The 22,410-nt window shown below is 47.5% G+C and overlaps 1 protein-coding gene across 1 annotated transcript in view; it reads right to left on the bottom strand.

Annotated features, from left to right (window-relative positions):
• PACSIN2 (protein kinase C and casein kinase substrate in neurons 2) overlaps positions 1–22,054 on the bottom strand; it is a 130,885-nt gene extending 108,831 nt beyond the window's left edge. The window contains exon 1 of the mRNA XM_057741334.1: positions 21,930–22,054. The gene's annotated coding sequence lies outside the window, so the exon portion shown is untranslated. The remainder of the gene's footprint in view (positions 1–21,929) is intronic.
• Between the last annotated feature and the right edge of the window lie 356 nt (positions 22,055–22,410).

The raw sequence follows: 22,410 nt of genomic DNA, 5'->3' as shown, positions 1-22,410 counted from the left end.
CAGTGGTTAAGAATCTGCCTGCCAATCCGCAGGGGACACGGGTTCGATCCCTGCTCTAGGAAGATCCCACATGCCGCGGAGCAACTAAGCCCGTGCGCCACAACTATTGAGCCTGCGCTTTAGAGCCCGTGATCCACAACTATTGAGCCCATGTGCTGCAACTACTGAAGCCCACGCGCCTAGAGCCCGTGCTCTGCAATAAGAGAAGCCACGGCAATGAGGAGCCCGCGCACCACAACGAAGAGTAGCCCCCACTCACAACTAAAGAAAGCCAGCGCACAGCAAAAAAGACCCAACACAGCCAATAAAATAAAGTAAAAAATAAAAATAAAAATAAATAAAATAAAAAGATGGTCAAAGAAATAGTATTTTTTTTTTAACACAATAGAGAATTCATTCTCATAGAGGGTGAAAAAAAAAAGATCTATGTAAGTCTCACTCAAGATTTAAAGGAATCACTGAATAATGCTTTTTATTTTTATTTGTTTATTTATTTGTTTATTTGTTTATTTATTTATTGGCTGCGTTGGTCTTCGTTGCTGCACATGGGCTTTCTCTAGTTGCGGCAAGTGAGGGCTACTCTTCATTGTGCTGCGGAGGCTCCTCATTGTGGTGGCTTCTCTTGTTGTGGAGCATGGGCTCTAGGCATGCGGGCTTTAGTAGTTGTGGCACGTGGGCTCAATAGTTGTGGCGCACGGGCTTAGCTGCTCCACGGCATGTGGGATCTTCCTGCAGCAGGACTGGAACCCGCGTGCCCTGCACTGGCAGGCGGTGGATGGTGCTTTCTAAATGCATCAACATCACGTTCCCCGGGAAGGCTACCCTGCGCACCCGCAGTCACAGGTGATGACAAGCCAACAGGCTTGAGAACTGAGGGTCCTCACGTTATTCCTGTCACATCTGTTCATCCCACAAATGTCTGTCTTCCATTATATGCCAGCACAAAGCTAAGAACTGTGAATTACAAGGTAAAAGACAGTCCCTGCCCTTCACCTCACCTAGCCCAGTGGGAGAAGACCAGCAGGTAGTCCGTCAGTCAATCATACCGCACGTGAGAACCACTGGGACAGGGGTGGACCCTGCACTCTGCGGACCCATGGGCAGGACACCTTAGGTCGAGGAGAAGGGGGTGAAACTAGAGCTGAGTTTTGAAGGATGAGTAGGAGTTCAGCAGGCAAAGATGGGAAGAAAGGGCAGTTACAGCTGAAAGCACATGTGAGGACGGAAAACCACAAAAGTTCAGTGTGGCAAGAGATGAGGTTGAAGCGGTAAGCAGGGGCCAGATCAAAGTTTGGATTTTATTGTGATGGCAACGGGGAGCCACTAAAGAATTGTAATCTGGTCAAACAGCTGAACTCCTCCCCACTGCTGATAAGGAAATGGAGACTTAGAAGAGAGAGCCCCATCAACCACTATTTCTATTTTGTTTCATAAGAGTTAATGACAAATATTAAATGACATCCCTCCTCCAACACTGAATACTGGAAAGCATGGCCCAAGGACTTCTTATACCTGGCCTTCTCAGTGTCTCAGTTTCCTCATCTGTAAAATGGGCTGTAGCCACCCCACAGCATTGTTGTGAGGACTAAACGGGTACTACAGGTAAAGGGCTTAGAGCAGAGGAAAGGCTCCATTGCTGTTAGGTGCTGGTGATGGTAATGGTAGTGCTAACACTAGTAGTACCAGCAATATACAAGCCAAGAGAACTGCACGTGGGTCAAAAGGCAAAGACTTTACCACCCTCTGTGAAGCTGCTGGGTAGCGGTGCAAAGGTGGAGGCCTCTCAGACCCCTTTGTGACTGAAGCAAAAAGAAGAATGAATAGCCATCCATTCCCTCACACACAGTCATAAAGCTGGGCTGAGGGGGACCAGGAGCCCAGAGTGGAGCCACATTCTCTCAGTCTGAGGACAGGTCACACTGCTGCCAGCCATATGCCCAGCCTGGGCACACCCCTACCCATCCAGGCACAGAAGGCCTACTGTCCCTGCACCTTTCTGTACCTAGCAGGCCTTCACAGTCACCTCTGGAACGAGATATTGCCCAGAACCCACCCAACATAAAGACCTTAAAGGCGCTGTGCCCAGGCCTCTGGAAAGTCCAGAGTAGAGGAAGAGACCGCATGGGATCCCAGCAGGCATCTCGCAGCCCCTGACTCACATACTGCCCAGTGATAGCACCTGTGCCATCAAGGGGCTCAAGACACATGAAATAAAGAGAAAGCCAGGCTATGTCAAACTGATGAGAACAGGAAACAGTCACGAAAAGGAAGAGATCTGGGTGTCTACAACCACAGTTCCCAGAGCTTTGGATTTCACCAACTAAAAATGGAGGACTTTTCAACAAATAGTACTCAAACAACTGGACATCCACAGGCAAAAAATAAATTTCAACCCATACCTTACACTGTACACAAAAAATAACTCAAAATGGATCACCGACCTAAATGTAAAACCTAAAACTATAAAACCTCTATGAGAAAACATTTGTCACCTTGGTTAGGCAAAGATTTTAGCTATGACACCAACCAAAAATTCACAAACCATAGAACAAACTGACTTCATCTAATTTCTTAAACTTCTGCTCTTCAAAAGACATTGTCAAGAGAATGAGGACAAAACAAGCTACAGACTGGGAGAAAATATCTGCAAATCATATATTTCATAAGGACTTGTATCCAGAATATATAAGAAATCTCAAAGCTAATTAATAAAATAAACCACCCAATTTCACCAAGGAAGATATACAGACAGCAAACAAGCACTTGAAAAGATGCTCAACATCCCTGGTCACTAGGGAAATGTGAATTAAAACCACAATGAGACAGCATTACAGACCAACTAAAATGGCAAAAATTAAAAAGATGACCAAACCAAGTATCGGCAAAGACATGGATGAACTGCAATTCTCACTCACTGCTCATGAAAATGTAATGTGGTACAGCACTTCAGAAACAGAGAATAGTTTGGCAGCATCTTAAAAAGTTAAACCAACACTACCGTTACCATCAAGTCATACCACTCTAGTATCTACCCAAGAGCTATGAAAGCATATGTGTGTACAAAGACTGGTACACAAATGTTCATAACAGCTTTATTTGTAACAGCCCTGAACTACAAACAGCCCAAATGTCCATCAATAGGTGAATGGATAAAACTGTGGCATACCCATACACTGGATTAAAAAGAATGAATCATTGATATATGCTACGACATGGATGAATCTGAAAATAATTTCGCTGAGTGAAAGAAGCCAGACTAAAAAAGTATACACTGTATGATTCTATGTATATAAAATTCTAGAAAAGCAAACTAATCTACAGTGACAGACAGCAGACCAACAGTTGCCTGGGAGCAGTGAGGGGCAGGTGGAAGGGGCTATAAAGAGGTTCAGGGAAACTTCAGGGGGTGATAGATACATTCACTATCTTGAACGTAGTGATGGTTTAACAGGTGTCTTCGCGTGTGTTCGTATGTCAAATGGTATCAAATTTATACTTTAAATACATACAACTTATTGTCTGGTATACTCAATAAAACTGCTTAGAATTTTGGAGGAGAGTTACATAAGCCTGCTAACTTTATTTTGTCAAGGAAGAATACTCTTTAAAAAACTATCAACTTGGGACTTCCTCGGTGGCGCAGTGGGTAAGAATCCGCCTGCCAATGCGGGGACACGAGTTCGATCCCTGCTCCAGGAAGATACCACATGCCGTGGAGCAACTAAGCCCGTGCGCCACAACTACTGAGCCTGCACTCTAGAGCCCATGAGCCACAACTATTGAGCCCATGTGCCGCAACTACTGAAGCCCACACGCCTAGAGCCTGTGCTCTGCAACAAGAGAGGCCACTGCAATGAGAAGCCCACGCACCACAACAAAGAGTAGCCCCTGCTCACCGCAACTAAAGCCCATGTGCAGCAACGAAGACCCAACACAGCAAATAAAAATAAATAAATTTGTTAAAAAAAAAAAAAAACTACCAGCTCATAGCACCAACACCAAAAGAAAAGACATTTTAAAACTAAAAGATAAAAGGTCACAATTTTATACTAAAAGGATCCTTCCCAAGAAAAGGCAATTGCTAACCTTAACATATAAAAACTACACTGTCCTTGTTTTTTTCACTTTGGTGACAGCACAGTTTCAGACTAGCTCTTGTGACCCTCTGGGCTGGGGACACACTGAAGGCTCCAACAGCCCTCGGGCAGTCCCCATGCTAGTCTCCATCTCCAACCTGGAGCTACTTCTGGAGGGTCGGCACTCCAGCTCCAGCACTACCGGGACGGTCACGTGTACTGTGGGACACTGCAGCTAGGGCAGGGACCCAAGACACTGTGTCCCTCCCCTCCCGGAGGACAAGAAGTCTCAAGAAGAATGTGCCCTGAAAGGTTCCTGGAGCACTGCTTTGCTGCTGAAGTGACCTGACTTGTTTCTAGAAGAGCTGTTTACCCCTGAGCCAGAGTATCTGTGCTTTGCTGCAAGGAAAAGTTTTATATGACAATGTTAAAGCTGTTCACTGGGAATCTTCCAGGCTGAAGTCCACGGATAAAATGGAAATAAAATATGAGCTCTAAAAAAGACCACGATATAGAGTGGAATTCTTCTGATACTGTGCCAGAACGCTAACAAAACCCAAAAGACCTCAATCAGCCAAGCTCTAGAAGGAGGCTTTGGGTAAAATGGCACACTGCAAGCGGTCCTCCACCAGTGTGGCCGGTTTAATGCTAAGAACAGCTGAGGAGGGGACAGGCCTGGTGCTGAACCCACCCCCCCCCAAGCCCCAGCTATCAGACAGGGAGGGCCACCCCCAAGCTCTCCGAGGCGCGTGAGCAGCAGAGACGGCACAGGACAAGCACGCTCAACAAATAACCACAGACTGTTACCTCCAGAAGTCAAATACATAATGAATCCAGAGCAGGGAGCGCCCTGCTCCACAAGGACCCCCAGAGCACTCATGGGAACATCCCAGCCTGCACATCCAAGCCCCATCTACACACACACGCCCTGCACACAGCCGCCGTTTGGCCCCCTCTCAGGCTGAGGCGTGTGTACAGGAAGGCACGGTCCACCCTCAGTGGGACACAGCCAAGGAAGAGGCTCTAACAGGTCTCACAATTAGGCTGGGGGTTACTGGCCCAGAGAACTGTGGTCTAGCAGGGGAGGCCAGGGAAAGAAACCACAGCAGCTGCCTTCTCCAACCCACCCTGCTCAGAAATCCTACAGGTTCTCTTTTGTCAACCACCCCTTTGCCCCATTCCCCAATCTCCATCTTATTGGGCTTCAAACCTAGACTCCTCCAACCTTGCCTCACCCTTTAGACTGGAAACTCCATTTAGAATGCCTCCCAGACTCTCTCAGGACTGACTTCCAACAATCGCCCCTTGGTCACATAACAAAGACACAACTTCCCCCTCCCAGCCTCGGGGCTTCTCTGGACCCAGCTGCCCAGGAAGCGTGGCTGGACACAGCAACATTTAAGTAGCACCGAGCCAGCCCCACAGTCAAACTGTTCCTCCTTGATGCGAGGTGGCAAAGGAGAAACTTTCCGCTGGCATTCAGTCATGTTTCAAAACAACTCCAAAGGTGCAGTTTTGTGTTTGACATGAAGTTGCAGCAAGCCTTAGAAGGAAGCAGAGATATGAAGTTATTAAATGTAAATATTTAAAGAACTAACAGCTGTTAATGTCAGGGGAAAGGCAGCTTGCAAACTTCCAGTCAGAATAATGATTCTGTTATGTCAGGGGCTGAGTCAAGATCACAAATACTGTTTCACTCCCTCTCTGCAGAGGATACAAAGTTTTTTAAAGCAACTTTTCAGGAAGTTACTCTGTTCATTGGGTAGTATCTTACAAATTAAAATAAGAAAACAACTGTCTGGTGTGGAAAAACAGTGTGCATATAAATCTCAGCCAAGTACTAAATCATGTGCATTTCAAATGTCACTCATGAGGCCATTATTTGGGACTGAGGATGGAATTCTGCAATTCTGCTAACAGTAAATATATATATTTGGTAACTCCAAGTGTCTATAATGTTTACCATGTAGAGGCCTGAAAGCATGTTCCATTCATGTTTCCATCCTTGAGCAAGGCAATTTGATGTGACAGGTAAAACTTACGTTTCTGACCACTAAAGGAACCAGTCAGAGAGTGGACACGTCCAGGACAAAATGGTCACACTTCATTTTTTGTCGCCATTTCTAAAGATGTCCTCAGGCCCAGCTCGCTGAATTCCACACGCCTAAGCTGCACACTGATCAAAAGCACCACACTTCCTAGCTATGAGGCCTCTCTTAAAGCTTAAGCTCTCTAAAGCCAGCTTTCCAGCTGCAAAACAAAGTTGTCATAAGAATAAATGTAATCATGGGACTTCCTTGGTGGTGCAGTGGTTGAGAATCCGCCTGCCAATGCAGGGGACACGGGCTCGGTCCCTGGTCCGGGAAGATCCCACCTGCTGCGGAGCAACTAAGCCTGTGCGCCACAACTACTGAGCCCGCACACTACAGCGTGCAAGCCACAACTACTGAGCCCACATGCCACAACTACTGAAGCCCGTGTGCCTAGAGCTCATGCCGCACAACAAGAGAAGCCACCGCAATGAGAAGCCTGAACACTGCAAGGAAGAGCAGCCCCCGGCTCATCGCAACTAGAGAAAGGCCAGGCACAGCAACAAAGACCCAACGCAGCCAAAAATAAATAAATTAATTAATTAAAAAAAAAAAAGGATAAGTGTAATCATGCATGGAAAAGTAGAGCACCTGGCACAAAATAAGCCTCAATATATGTTAAATCCTTAAAAATCTTTATGATAATGATGGTGACACGAAAAACCAGTTCAGGAAGGTGAAAGCTGGAAGGGCACTATGAGGTTGGCAAAGAGCCTAGCACCAAGCAGGCGGGATGAGGCCTGGGTGCTCCAGCCCACGAAGTTGGCCTTCCCTCCACATGGGACACGAGTTGTCTAACCACATTCTGTCTCCCACAACTAGAATGTAAGGTCTTGGTCTATTGTGTTCTGGCTGTAACCCCAGTGCCTAGAACTGTGCCTTGGCACATGACAGAAGTTCAAATATTTGTTCAATAAATGAATGGGGATTTAGGAACCTGTCGGAATTGCGTGCAAATATGCTTGTGTCCATGGGGCGTAGGGGCGTGGAATCTATTTTCACAAAATTCTGAAGGAAATCTGAGACCCAAATACAGGTCAAGAAACAGTGCTGAGTTTCAAGCACATATATCAGGACATCAATGACCAAGGTTAGGTGAGTAGGGCAGTAAAACTGCAAAGCAAAGTCTAACAAAGAGGAGCGCTTTCCTAGAAAAGAGAAGCCCTCTCAGGGGCCAGTCACCATGCAATTGGCAGCTTAGCCAGGGTCAGGTCCCAGCCTTTAAGTCTGTGGTTTAGGTTCGGGAATGTAGTTTACAACTAGAGCCTTAGGTTAAAGGAGAAGCTGGAATTTGTTGAATTAAAAAATATATATGTAGAGACTTACCTGGTGGCACAGTGGTTAAGAATCTGCCTGCCAATGCAGGGGACACGGGTTTGATCCCTGGTCCGGGAAGGTACCACATGTCACAGAGCAACTAAGCCCGTGTGCCACAACTACTGAAGCCCACATGCCTAGAGCCCGTGCTCCACAACAAGAGAAGCCACTGCACTGAGAAGCCCGTGCACCGTAACAAAGAGAAGCCCCCACTCACCACAACTAGAGAAAGGACAGGAAGCAACGAAGACCAATGCAGCCAATTAATTTATATATATACATACACATGACTTCCTTGGTGGTCCAGTGGGTAAGACTCCACGCTCCCAGTGCAGGGGGCCTGGGTTTGATCCCTGGTTGGGAAACTAGATCCCTCATGCATGCCGCAACTAAGAAGGCTGCATGCCGCAGCAAAGATCCCATGTGCTGCAACTAAGATCCGGAGCAGCATAAATATATATAGAGAGAGACACACAGATATAGATATAGACATAGATATAGATATAGATACAGATATAGTTATAGATATAGATAAAGATATATCACTCTGCACCAGGAAGGCATCCTAGGAGAGACTAGTGAGGGCAAACCAGAATCAATGCCTCAGAGAATCGAGGGATCCAGCAGAATTCTCTCAAGATCCCTCAGATGTAAGTACCTTCTTTGCCCCCATGGAGACCGCAGATACTCCTCCTGTTTGAACCTGGTATGGATGCTGAGCTCCCAACCTTGCTTCCAGTTCACAATTCAGCCCAGCCACACTGGGGATGCCATCTCCCAACAGGCCCTGATCCTTGAGGAGGCGTGCAGGTGCCAGACGTGCAGAAGGACACATGCCAAAACACAGGGCAAGAAACGGGCAGCAATACGCATCGACCGATTTCTCCCCACAAAAGCACCCTTATTTAAGGTTAACACGTCCTTGGATCCCTGGATGGTAGTACTTTGAGCATTCAATGACTGAGGAAGTCAAGGTGAGAAAAAGCTACGATAAGATTGTGCTTTGAAATGAACTGGTCTTTTACTCACTGTAATCGCAGCATCATTTTATAGAGTAACATACAAATGTTTTGTGCATCTGTGTGTCTTTTGCGTGTGTGTACAGAGGCAGTAAAAATTAAATAAAGCCATCTACAAAGTACGCCTGGTGGGTACAGCCCTGAGTGAACAGTCCCTTTATAATCATCCCCTAACACCCTGGGGAACCACGATGCACTGAAGAGACAACTTTAAGGCAGATCTGGGTCTGAGGAGTTAGTAAGCTGCTGTGAGCCTGTTTCCTCAACTGTAAAGTGAGCATCAGAGTCACGTGGCAGGACAGTTGGGAGGCTCAGAGGCACACAACGGCTACACGGAACACGGCTCTCAAAGTGCAGCACTGCCCCAACCAAGCACAGGACACGTATTCATTCACCCAGTCCTCACAACAATCCTATCATCATCCCCATTTCATAGGTGAGGGAACTGAGGTCAGGAACTTGCCAAGGACCCACCATAAATTGCAGAACTGGGATTCAAGCCCAGGCAAACTGCCTGCAGAGCTCATTACATGATAAACTCGCCACACACACCTGCAGCACAGAACACTGGGCTGGCGCGTAACCAGAACTCAGCAGGGCTTGCCCCACGGCTCCAAGAAGGCCGTCCGACAGGGGAGAGCAACCTGGGACCAAACGCCAGCCCCGCATCAACAGCAGCTGCCTGTAGAGGGGCTGGGAAGCAGGGCTTCGCAGCCTCTGTGGCTACTGGCAATCTTCTACCTCCACCCCAGGGAGGAAAGGCCCCCTCCTCTTACCCAGCCTCCAAAAGTTCCAGGTGAGGGGGCGGGCGGTGCTACCCCCACCTCTTCCAATCACGCCACTAACATTCACTTTTTGTAAGGCAGGGATTTAAATGTTTGTTTGTTTGTTTTCCCTGCCTCTTTTCTTATTAGTGAAGAGAGCATGTTATTTTCAACTATTTCTAAATTTCATGAACATGCAAGTTCCTACTGGAAGTTGTAGACAAAAAAAGCACAAGTCCAAAATAGCAATTCTGGAGATGTGCTCCAATTCTGGAGCAAAACAAAACTTCAAGGAAGGTGACTTGTCTGAACTTTAAAGGGAGGCATTGAGACAGCCCAGCCCCAATCAAGTGACTTCAGACCCGCACCTGCAAGAGCAAGAAGGAAAGAAAGAAATCCAAAAGGTAAGATGACAAAAGTCTGGAATTTACTATACCAACCACTTCACTCGTTTCTCATAAAAGCAGGCATACTGCAGCACTCCAATCATCCAATCAAATTATTTTTTTCCGATGACTTCTGCATGGCCAAGACTACCACCTGCGGCCCCACTTCAAGGCCCTTTTTCTGTGGGACTCTCAGGCAAGGCCTAACACTGGGCTCCAGCCACCGGCCCCAGCTCTAAGAAGCAGTAGAAACTTGATGGAACAACATGCACCCGTGCAACCCAGACTAAAGTCGGGGTTAAGGACTGCTAAGGAATCAGGCCTCGAGGTCCAAAGGTCCATGTCCTGAAATAAAGTAGCCCCATTCCATTCCATGCCACACCCTGCCAAGCTGGGGCAGTTGGGCAGAGATGTCTCAGGAAATACAACAGGAACCGTGGAAAGGACAAAGGGAAGCTAAAAGCGTGTGCCTCTGGGGCTTGGTAGTTACCATCCAGCTTGCCTGAGAAGCCATAGGATGCCTTGGGGCTTCCATTCAGCCTCTACCAGAGCCTTCACCACACACACAACCAACAGCTCAGCCAGTTGCCCAGGCAACAGCCAACTTAGACATGTTTAGGCATTTGTGGAAACCAGGGCAAAGTACAATTTCCGTACTTGTGATCAAAACACAGACTACCAAGCACAGAGCAAAGTATTACTCTAAAATTTGGATTTATTGACAGAATAAACAGGGGTGGGGGAGGGGAATCAGGAAGCTAGGCAGCACCTACCTGAGCCAATGCAGTCAAACTAGCCCTACAGTGCTGGCATCAAAAACCCACTTGTGCCTGGGAAACAAAACTCCTGTTATGCTTCTGTGTCGTGTGTGATTACTTCCTCTTATTTCTGCCTCAGTATGTAGTAATATTTTTTGTTTTTTTGTGTTGTGAACATCAGCCTTTCTTAGCTAGGATAAGAGGAACCAAGAAAAGAGGAGTTTTTGCCCAGGATGAGGCCAGAGAACTAAAGAGGAAGCAGCCTCCTGGGGGTGCAGGAGTGTGATGCAGGCACAGCAGGAATCCAAGAGAGGGGATGCGAGGTTGAGAGCTGAGGTCTGGCCACTGCTCCCTACCTGGGGCCCTCCTTGTCCCTGCTAAGGACCTTTTCCTTTGCAGACCCTGAAAAATGAGTCACCAGGAAAAGAGGACTCCACTCAATCTACAGGTGAATACCTAAGGAACAGTGGAAGGTGAAAAAGTAAGCCAACCCATGGTGAACGGACAGGTAAAGGACACAGTGACTTCAGAACAGAAAAATAAACAAGCCAGAAAAAAAAAAAAAAGGAAAGGAAAAGAAAAGAAAAGGAAAAGCGTAAGTACCAACACTGTAAACCTCCCAATACTGCTCAGACTTCCCTAGTGGTCCAGTGGTTTAGAATCCATGCTTCCAGGGACTTCCCTGGTGGTTCGGTGGGTAAGACTCCATGCTCCCAATGCAGGGGGCCCGGGTTCGATAACTGGTCGGGGAACTAGATCTTGCATGCATGCTGCAACTAAGAAGTCCACATGCCGCAGTTAAGACCTAGTGCAGCCAAAAATAAATAAATAAATAATAAATTTTAAAAAAGAAAAGAATCCATGCTTCCATGCTCCCACTCCCAATGCAAGGGGCACAGGTTCGATCCCTGGTCAGGGAAGTTCCACATGCTGCGCACTGTGGCCAAAAAAACAAACAAACCTCCCAATACTTCTCCGCGATGTTTGCCTCCAGCAGCGGTAGAGCTAGGAACGTCCATGAGAGCAGCATCTAGAAGCTACACAGGCAAAATCCAAAGGGTCGGGAGATCCCCCAGGCTATCCTGATGTGTGATGATATCAGCAGGAACAGCCTTGCACTGGTCTTTCCCAACATGTGTATTTCAAGTGAGGGAAAGAAAACAAGACAAGTTCTGAGAGAGACTGTGGTTCAGAGTATCACCACAGCTGAGCTGATGAAGGAATGCAACCACAAGCATTTACAACCTAGGGAATGCAGAACATTCGCTCAGGAGATTAATAAAGAAAGCAGTAACGACTTTCAAACAGTCTTTTCAAAGACTGTTTCTTGCTTATGAAAGTAAAACATCTAATTCAAGTAAAATGATATCCAGAAACAGAGGAGGAAATGTGACTCATTTAAAAAACCTCACAAAAGTTTATCTCACAGATACTTGGAAGTTCTAAAGGTCAAAGTATTTTAAAGAGAAAAAAAAAAATCCCTCAATTTTTTTCATCCATAAATATCAGAAAGATAAACCCAGAAGCAACAGAGCAGGCTTTCAAAGCACTCTAAGATGTTCATATCCTTTAATCCAAGATTTCTATTTCTGGGAATTTGTACCCAAGAACTAGTTATACAAATAAAAAAAAAGAAAAATGAAATTGTAAACTGCAAATTCATCTACAATACCAAAAAAAAAAAAAAAAAAAGTGGAAATAACCTAAAATGTCCATCATTGGGGAATGTTTTAATCTCATTACATTAACAGGATTACACAACCATTAAAAACTGTTTTAAGGACAATGATAAAAACATGGAAAAATATTTGATAAAATATTTAAGGGAATCTGAATAATACAGTTGTAACAGTGTAGACTGGTGAGAAGGAGACAGGCACATGTAGCCAGTGCAGGCTTCAAATTCTCTTCCCTATTTACAACCCTGAAGACCTTGGACTAAGCTCATGATCTCACTACCTGCAGTGCCATCATGTTCAAACTGGTAACCTCAGAGTCTTGAGTGTTGCTGTGAGGACAGACACAGGCAATGCAGCTCTCTTGCCTCTTCTGAAGCTTGGAACAAAGTACTGTAGTCAGTTAGCAGGTGGCAGCTACTGCTTATAAAATACATAAAAATCCCTATGCATATGCAAAGTGAAATACAAAGAGTTCTTTATTAAAAACAAAACCCTCGGGACTTCCCTGGTTGCACAGTGGTTAGGAAGCCGCCTGCCAATTCAGGGGACACAGGTTCAAGCCCTGATCCGGGAAGATCCCACATGCCACGGAGCAACTAAGCCCTCGAGCCACAACTACTGAGCCCACACGCTGCAACTACTGAAGCCCTCATGCTTAGAGCCCATGCTCCGCAACAAGAGAAGCCACCCCAGTAAGAAGCCTGCACACTGAAACGAAGAGTAGCCCCTGCCCTCCGCAACTACAGAAAGCCCACGTGCAGCAACGAAGACCCAATGCAGACAATAAATATAAATAAATAAATAAATAAATATTTTTTCTTTTTTAAGCTCTTTATTGGAATGTAATTGCTTTACACTTTTGTACCAGCTTTTGAGGTACACCAAAGTGAATCAGCTGTATTTATACATATATCCCCATATCCCCTCCCTCCCATGACTCCCTCCCATCCTCCCTGTCCTGGCCCTCTAAGGCATCACCCATCATCGAGTTGATCTCCCTTTGTTATACAGCAACTTCCCACTAGCTATCTATTTTACAGTTGGTAGTGTATATACGTCTATGCTAGTCTCTAACTTCGTCCCAGCTTCCCCTTCATCCCCTGGCCCCCCAACCCCGTGTCCTCCAGTCCATTCTCTGCATCTGCATCCTTATTCTTGCCCTTTTAAGAAAAAAAAAAGAAGAATCCACCTGCCAATGCACGGGACATGGATTCGATCCCTGGGCCAGGAGATCCCACATGTGGCAGAGCAACTATGCCCATGCACCACAACTACTGAAGCCTGAGCACCTAGAGCCCGTGCTCTGCAACAAGAGAAGCCACTGCAATGAGAAGCCCACGCATCACAACAAAGAGTAGTCCCTGCTCACCGCAACTAGAGAAAGCCCGTGCACAGCAACGAAGACCCAACGCAGCCAATAAATAAGTAAATAAATTTATTTTAAAAAAGAAAGAAAAAAAACCCCTCTATTTTCTGTTTCACCTCCAATTTTTAAAAGACCAGAAAGCAAACAACAAAAAAGTCTTTTGACACAAAAGTGACAAAATGTACAAGCACAGAAACAAACATCTGCTCTAATTTACCTGTACAAATGATCTTCATTTGATATCACGTCAACAAAATGTGAAGGTCTCTTGCAATTTCACAAAGTGTATTGCAAATGAATGCTTTACAGAAATGTAATGCCTTCTCCCCTAAGTGCTTTTTCAATCTCATATGACACCTTCTAAAATGCAGCTAGTGGAAGGCAAGGCAAGAGCACTCCCACCTAAGCCAGGAGCTCTGGAGTCCCAGCTGGGCTGTTTAGAAGCCTCTCCTTTTCTGCCCTTATCTCCCCATTGCATAAATTATTGCAAACTTTTGGATTATCTTAAATTAGTTGTAGGCACAGATCCTGTCTTAAACAAAAGACCACATAACTTGCCTCTTTTCTATGTTTCCGAGAGGTGGGGAAGGAAGATTAACTTACAGATTTTTTTTAATATTTGAGGGCAAGTGACTCAGAATCCACTTACTCAAGACAGCAGATAAGTGTGGCTTCAGAGTCAGGCTGAGGGTCAGCTCCGCCAGTGATCCTGTGAAGGTCACTTCCTCTCTCAGAGTTTTGGTTTACTCACATGTAAAGTGGAGTTAACTCTACCTTGTTGCGAGAATTAAATAAGCTGGAGCGTAAAGCTTCTCATATGGTCCCTCAGGAAGCCCCAAACCCAGAGGCCTGTCCCAGACGGTGATGCCCTGCCCCGATCTACCCTCCTCACTGGCTGCCCAGGCTCCGTAGCTGGTGATACCTTCACCGGTGCAGAGGGCACAACTGCTTCCTTAACTAAAACATAGTCACGTCCAAGCTAAACAGTGCCCAGGTAGGCCAGCTCCATCCTCCAGCAATCAGTCAGCTACAAAACCCACTAACAGCAGGCCTGGAGGTCCACATGGGGTGCAGAGCCTGCTCTGTGGTTCTTCTGAAGACCACAGCTCACAGCCTTGGCACACGCTCAGTTGGCAACAACATAACTGGATACAGTAGAACACAAATGTAGTTTAAAATATGAAAATGTACACAAACTATGGTTTGGGTATCACTTTACAATAATAAAATTTCATTTATTCAATAGGAAGCTTCAAAGCACTAGCCACAGTTTATTCTATATATTAAAGACCACCCTGCAGGCCCCAGCAGAGACCCCCCATAACTAGGCTCTCTAAGAACTATGGACTTGGGCTGAGGCCCACACGGGGTCCTGCCTAGTCAGCCTCAGGCAAAAACCACTGACCCTCCAGTCCTCCCTCTTATCCTCCTCTGAAAAATGAAAAGGGGAGCAAACCAACAAAGCTGTTCTGAAAACAAAATCAGGACTATGGGGAAATTCCTGGTAAACTGAAAATGCCTACACAATCAAGCTGTTTATATATATATACTTTTTTAATTTTAATTATAGAGTCAAGTTATTACTTAAATATTAATTTTAAAAGTACGGGGCACAGTGGTTAAGAATCTGCCTGACAATGTAGAGAACACGGGTTTGATCCCTGGTCCAGGAAGATCCCACATGCCATGGAGCAACTAAGCCCGTGAGCCACAACTACTGAGCCTGCACACCACAACTACTGAAGCCTGAGTGCCTAGAACCCATGCTCTGCAACAAGAGAAGCCACTAGAATGAGAAGCCCATGCACCGCAATGAAGAGGAGCCCCCATTTGCCACAACTACAGAAAGCCCGCATGCAGCAACGAAGACCCAACACACCCAAAAAATAAAAATTAAGAAAAATAAAAAATAAATAAAATAAAATTGTGGAAAAAAAAGAGGTTTAATTTAAAAAAAAAAAAAAAAGTACGGGGCAATGGAATAGTTTGGAAATCAAGGAGAAACTTTCCATAGTTCTACAACCTTGACTATAGTCACTGTATGTTAACGTTTCACACGTGTGATGAGTGTACCTACCGCTTTATGATTTGCTTTTCCAAGTCTTTATGTTTTCCGTTACCTGAGTATGAGCTATTGTCACCATCAACACAGGGTCCCTTCCAATTCTGAGTCACTAAAGCCAGTCACAACACCAAGGGTCAGGCTTTCCATAACCTACAAAACATTCAACTTAAGCACAGAATCATCAACCCAGATGGGAGCGAGGCCTCTGTGTGGCAGGGCTGCCCTCAAAACCCAGGGAGAATAAGACTGCCCTCAGGCCTGCACCCCAACAAAGAGAACAGAATCTGAGAGACGCTCAGAGGTGGAGAGAAGAGACCAGACAGGCCTTGTAAGCGGCAGAATGGGAGGGCATTCCATGCAGGGTCAGAAGCCTCGTCCACATCAACAACCCCAACGGCATCCCTGTGACCCTAAGGCACAAAGGAAAGGTCCAAGTATACTCGATACACAGGCTGAGAAAAGAATAACACATCTTAGAAAGATTTTCAACAGAATCGGAAAATATAATATCAGTTTGAGACCTTTAAAGGTATATTTCTCTTAATTAGCAAATTCACTCAAGTAGACGCTGCACTTTGAGTGATACTAAAGTTCCTGAGCTGGCACCATGGACCAGGTACAGGTGCCGAGCTCTCGGGGTCTACGGTCCATTCCCTCAGATTGCCCTCCCCAAGTCGTATGAGGAGGGGGCTGTCAGTATCCTGGTTTTGGAGACGTTGAAGTATTTGGCCAAGGAAGACCACAGTTACCTAGTAGTGGAGCTGGAACTCAAACTCAGGGCTGTGTGGCTCTGAAACCATGTGTTACACACTAACTGCATGGATTTGTGAGCGTAAGCCACAAACGAGAAGCAGATCCCAGGCAGCTGCTGTATTACCAACTAAATACGTAAACGCAGGCAAAGAAACTGAGTCCAGACTGACGCCAGTGCCACTGTGGAAGCCCCTCTCATTAGAGTTTAGCACTGCTTCCTTTTGTTAAAATGAGCCACTTGAATCACCCCTCCCCCATCTGCATCCCTGACTTCTCACCTGACGTCTCACTTCTGTGCAGAGCTTCAACCTGCTGTGTCTACGACCCCAAAACAGCTCCCCACTGAACTCCATCCTCCAGGAGGAGGTCCAAACCCGAGCTTGGCCTGCAAGGCAGGTCACACAACCTGAAGCCTGTCCACCCAGCCTTCCCTCCCGCCACCCTCCGTGGCCCCTCTCACACCCCCACATTCTTTACAACTCCGTGCCTCTGCCTGGGACTCTCCTTCCAGTCATTGCCATGTGGAGAGCGGCAAGACCACTCCAAAGTCACCTCCCCGAAGGTTAGCTCTCTGCAGCGTCCTGAGGGCACTCAGATCCACCCTTCTCTGTCTGCCCCTACTTTGTACACACTCCTATCTGCTACCGTCACAAAGATGGGATTGCTTCTATGCTCACCTCCTGACTAAGAGTCACCTGAATCTCAGGATCCCATAACTATGAGTAGAGCCAAGTGTCGGGGCACCACACACGCAGTGGCCAGGAAGGCTCCCTTTGACCCACCCTGCCCACTTGCCCTCATCAGCATACACTCCCTCCAAACACTCAGCCCAGGGAGTGAAATTTAAATAGAAAACTTAAACAGCAGCCTAATGGAGTTCCCCAGCTCACTACTGACAACTCTGCCACTCTATCAATATTTAATGCACAGACAGGCCCCTGGAAGAAAACAGCCAACAGATGCAAGGTTCCTGGTCAGAGAAGGGCCCATAAATACTAGCAGAGCTAACTAACAGCAGGTCGTGTAGTTAACCGGATGCCATCTCTGCACAGTGCCAGCAGCCTGGAGTTTACACTTCATCATGGGCCTTGCCCTCTGACAGCCTCATCTTCTCACCGATGCGTCTCTGGCGAGCAACTCACCTAGGGAAGCTGACACATGACATCATGCTTTATGTGTGATGTCAGTGAGGCTGGGCATGTCTGCCTGATCCTCTCCAATGTTCTAAAAGAAATGCTTTGTGAAATGAGCAAATACACTTTTCCATGCCTGGAGAGTGAATGACGTTGGCCAGTCTCCTTACAGGTATCAGAATAGCATAACAGGAGGACAGGAGGACACACACGAATACCACGTCCGAGTGATACCTACTATACACCATCCATTACCTCCACTTCGGATTATTCAAAACATCTTCATGATGATGACTCTTTTCATCAGTGATAAACCACTGAACATCTGTGAGTAAAGTTTAGTATTCTTTTGCATACACAAGGTCTTTAGACAGCTGATACTCCGTACTGTTAGTAAATTGGGGAAAAAAAAAAAAACAGTCCCTAAAATATTTAGAGTCTGGCCAGAAGGCCACAAGAAGCCAAGGTGGACAGTCACGGCCATTGGCAAAACCCACCCCCAACTCTCAAACCCACCCAGGGACTCTGGGCCCGCTGGGGGGCCTCTCAGGCCCCAGGAAAGGTCTCTGTGAGGACATCTTTGACAGAACAAGTCAAATGTTTGGAATTTTCACTTAACATTTATTTCACAAGTTTCTCAAGTGCCACACAACTAAAAAGTAATCCCCTCAATGTATTCTTTAATCAACAAACACTAAACAAATCTGCTCAAAACACTCAAGTCCCACAAGTGTTTCCCTATGAAAAGTATGGCACAAAAAATAACAAAAACAAAATGAGTAACCTTTTGACAGTCAGGCAGAAAGGTGTTTAGTGATCCAAATTCAGACAAAAAACAGTCCTTTCAGCAGATGAACAAATACTTCCTCTGCAAGTGACACATTCTGGGATATTTACACTGCCAAACACAACTCATAGTGACAACCACCAAGGAAGCAAAACCTAATGGAAAAACCCCAAGCTGGCAACAAGGAGCCCCGATTCTGGTCCCAGGACAGGCCGCTGGCTGTATAACCCTACTAAGGTGGTGGCCAGGCCTGGTACCCCTTTCTCCATCATAAAAAGGAATATCCATCACCACCCACACTGCTCAGAAGTGTTTTGGGGACAAAAAATGAGAGGTGAAAATGCTTTGGAATGTGTCCTCCATAAATACAAATCATCATTATTATTAGCTCAAAGATGACCAGGAAAATAGGATTACAGAACATCAGAGGTGAGAGGGAGCTTAGAGATGAGATGATCCAGGAGTTCCTAATCTGGGGTCTGGGCCTCTGATGCTGCCCACAAGTATGCTTTCTGGAAGGAGTTCATAGTTACTATCAGATTCTCAAAAGGTTGAGAACCTCTAAGACTCTCCTTTTACAAACATGAAAACGGAGACCCTAAGATATGTGATTGTCCTAGGGTCAATCAGGAAAAGGCTGGACAGAGCCCAGGGCTCCTAGTCTCCATCTACGCTCCTCCCACTCTACTATCCCACGTTCCAGGGAGGAAAAAAGTCACATAAATCTCATATAGCCATAAAGTACGTTAATACAAACCATCGCACATGTGGTTTCTAAAGTTATAGCAAAATTTCCATCCTTTTTGTTTTTTTCTTTCTTAAGGCTTCTTGCTGAGGCCTTTGATCATTGAGACAGAACTTTATTCATTTCTATATCTTCATATCTTGTTTGTTCAGCACCTAATGTCAGGAAACACTCAAATGATGTTTTAACACTGAAAATAAAGATTTTATTCTAGGAAACAAGAAAACTAGACTACATGATGCTCTGTTTTATTAAGCAAACATATACAATCATGGGAATAAATAAAAGCTAATATATAATTTAAGTAATAGATATATATAATTTTATGTTTTTAATCAAAACACCAAAGCTTGTGCTCTTATGTGGCCATTGTCCCTCAAACAGCTACCTCTGGAACTACACATAGGCCAAGAATGTTGCACTGCACAGAATACTTCGAGAATTCCTCTTTTAAGACCGTCTCCAGTCAGCATAGAATAATCATCCAAACACTAAAAGTCTGAAAGAATTCCTACACAGCCATCCCAGGGACCACCACTGCGCCCATCAGGAATCAGGTTTCAAGCACTGACATGCTTTCGGGTATGTGAAGGATCACTGCCAGAGCCGAAAGAAAGGTCTCTACCTGTGGAATGCAAACTGACTTTGTAAGGCATTGCTGCACTGCCTTCAGGTATGCAGCTGCACTTCCAAACAATCTTAATTGGAAAAAAAACTGAGCCAGCACTATCGCTCACGTGAATGTGGTCATTACCCAAATAATCTACAGGGTGGCCTCCACAAAGTCATCAGTACAATCTGATGGCAGATAAGGGAGGCCTGAGTCAGACGGAGGTCCAGGTGAGAGTGGCCAGAGAGCACTTGGTAAAAGCTATCATGATCTCTAAACACAAGGTGCCATTACTATTATTAAGGTATCTATGCCATCTTTTTGAGATTCTGTAACATCTTGGAATCAACTGTGACCCAGTCAAATGAAGGAAATCTTAGCACCAGGCCCTTCACTTGGTCTGCACAGACTTCCAAGTGAATAAAGAAATGAGAAAATTTAAGGACAAATGCCCCTCAGCTCCCACCCCAGAAATTGCCTGGCCATCAGAGATCTGGACCGGGCATCCAGGACTGGGGAAGGCCAACTTTATCTCCCAGCAACAAGCTGTGTTCAAAACCCAGATACTGCTTTTTATATATGCCTACTTTTAGATTACTTAAATATTGTGCCCTATATCTCATACATTTGAGACTAAAAGTAATAAAGCTCCAGTTCTCCAAAAGCATGAGCTAAGAAATGACATTTCCATTCAAATGAGGTTTTAGTCTTCTCCAAAAAAGTGAATTAAGAGTGCAGACCTAATCACTCATCTGTTCCTCTGTGCTATGTCACTTTCCCAAGTAATAAATATCACCAGCCTCAGGGCCAGTTTCTTTAAAGCTTCAAGACAATTGTCAAAAGAAAAACACACCACAGAAAAGTTTCTGAAGTAGTGGTCTCATATCTCAACTAACATAACCTCACCAAGGAGACTGTGAAACTCTAGAGTTAAGTTTAAGTGCACACAGATCATTGTTTCCCTTATGAATCAAAAGAAACCCCAGTTGCACTGACTCCTATTCAATGGCTCTACGGGGAGGCTGCAGGCTGGCTTGTGAATCAAGTGAAATAACAACTTTCGAGCAAGAAGGGAAAGGCTGGCATTCAACTGAGCCCACCTGGTTGGTTCCCTTGCCCCGGGCTCCAACCTGGCAATCCTAGGGGGGTTAAAACAGAACTTCAGCATATTGGGATAACTGGAGAGGAAGGAACTGCAGAGACGGGAAGAAAATGGTGTAAGCTCACCGCTTGCAGCATAGGTTTAAGTTTTCTGAGCTCGTCTCCTGATTTTCATCAGGACAGCCCGGGAGTGTTTGGTAAACAGTGTAATAAGTAGCCGTGGAGACTGTGAGCAGCCAACCCTCGTCAACCACAGAAACGCAAAGAAGTTGGGGCAAAGGAGGAGGACGAGACCCAGGAACGGTGCACAAACCCCATCTGAAGGCCACCTTCCCTCAGGCACCATCCTCAAAGGCTGCAGCTGTGTGGGACCCCAGGAGACAGCACGGCTCGCTCCCCTGACCAACTCCCCTGAAAGGAAACCCAGCCTTCTCTGCTGGAGCTGAAACCCAAGGAGCCACTGAAGCCGAGCAGCAGAAATCACTACCTCTCCAATCGCAGGCCTCTCCGGATGCCCCGGCAGGCTGGAAACCCCAGAGGAGGGAGGGCGCTCACGTTTCTAAAAATGACAGTCTGAGAAAACTCCGAGGGGCAACCGGGCAAACACCCTCAGCCTCTCCTGCCTGTCCCCCAGGCCGGGGACCTGCTCGCAGAGGGGGGCTAGCCTTCCCCCACCCCCGCCCCCCCCACACAGAGCCAGGATAGGGACAGGGAGGGTGGGAAGGAAGGAAATGGAGGACGGTCATCAAAGCGCCCCAAATGAGCGCATCCGCGTGTGTGTCCTGCCCGCTCCGGCCGCCCCCTCCCCTCCAGGCCACCCTCGGACCCAGCCCTGCCCGCTCACTGGTGCCCGCCGGCCCCCCTCTCCTCCGGCGCGGCTCCCCAGCGAACCCCTGCACCCCCACCCCCCGCCCCGCAAGTCTCTCCTAAAGTCGTGCATCTGCCGCGGCGCCTCGAGCTCCGCGGGCCCGGCTCCCCAACTTCCCCCTCCGGCAAATCCGCAGCCCGGGACCCCGTCGGGTGCGCCCCAGCGCCACGCCCGCCGCCCCCGCAGGCCCCTCGACGTGCTCCCGGCGCCGCGCTCGGCGCCCGCGGCGGCGCGTGCACACGCCCCCTCCCGCCGCGGCAGGAAGTCCGCGCGCCGCCGGCGCGGCCCCGCAGGCTGCCCTCGGGCGCGGAGCGCGGCCCCGGCGCGACAGCCTGACGGGGCGCGGGCCCGGCCGCCGACCAGCGCCCCGTGTCCGCCCGCGGCGCCCCAACCGTCGCGGCGCGCCCCTCACCTCGGCCGCCGCTCGCCTCTCGACACGCCGCGCACAGCGCTCTGGCCGTGACCGCGTCTCCTGCCCCGGCTCCGGCCCCGGCTCCGACCCGGCTCCCGCCCTCGCTCCGGTCGCGCCGCCCGGCCCCGCCCCGTCCCGTCCCGCCCCACCCCACCCCACCCCACCGCGGCCTCTTCTGCCACCGGCCCCGCGCGCCCCGCCCCCGCCGCGCCCGCTGTGCTCGTCCCATTGGCTGCTGGGGGGTTGGCCCCGCCCCACAGCCCCTTCGGCGCTCCCGATTGGACCAGAGGAGCGCGGAGGCGGCACGCCCCTAGCGCGCCAGAAGGACCTCCCCTGGCAGTCATTGGCCACTTCCCCTGTCAATCAAAGGGGGGAGCGCCTACTCTACCGAGGAGAGGGCGGCTGGGGTCACTTTCCCGGAGTCGCTCCGAGGCTGAGGTCCGCGAGGCTTCCTCCCCGGAGCCGGAGTGTTTCGGCTTGG

This window comes from Hippopotamus amphibius, chromosome 7, assembly GCF_030028045.1.
Source record: "Hippopotamus amphibius kiboko isolate mHipAmp2 chromosome 7, mHipAmp2.hap2, whole genome shotgun sequence".
NCBI classification, from domain to species: domain Eukaryota; kingdom Metazoa; phylum Chordata; class Mammalia; order Artiodactyla; family Hippopotamidae; genus Hippopotamus; species Hippopotamus amphibius.
This window is presented reverse-complemented; position numbering and strand designations above follow the sequence as displayed.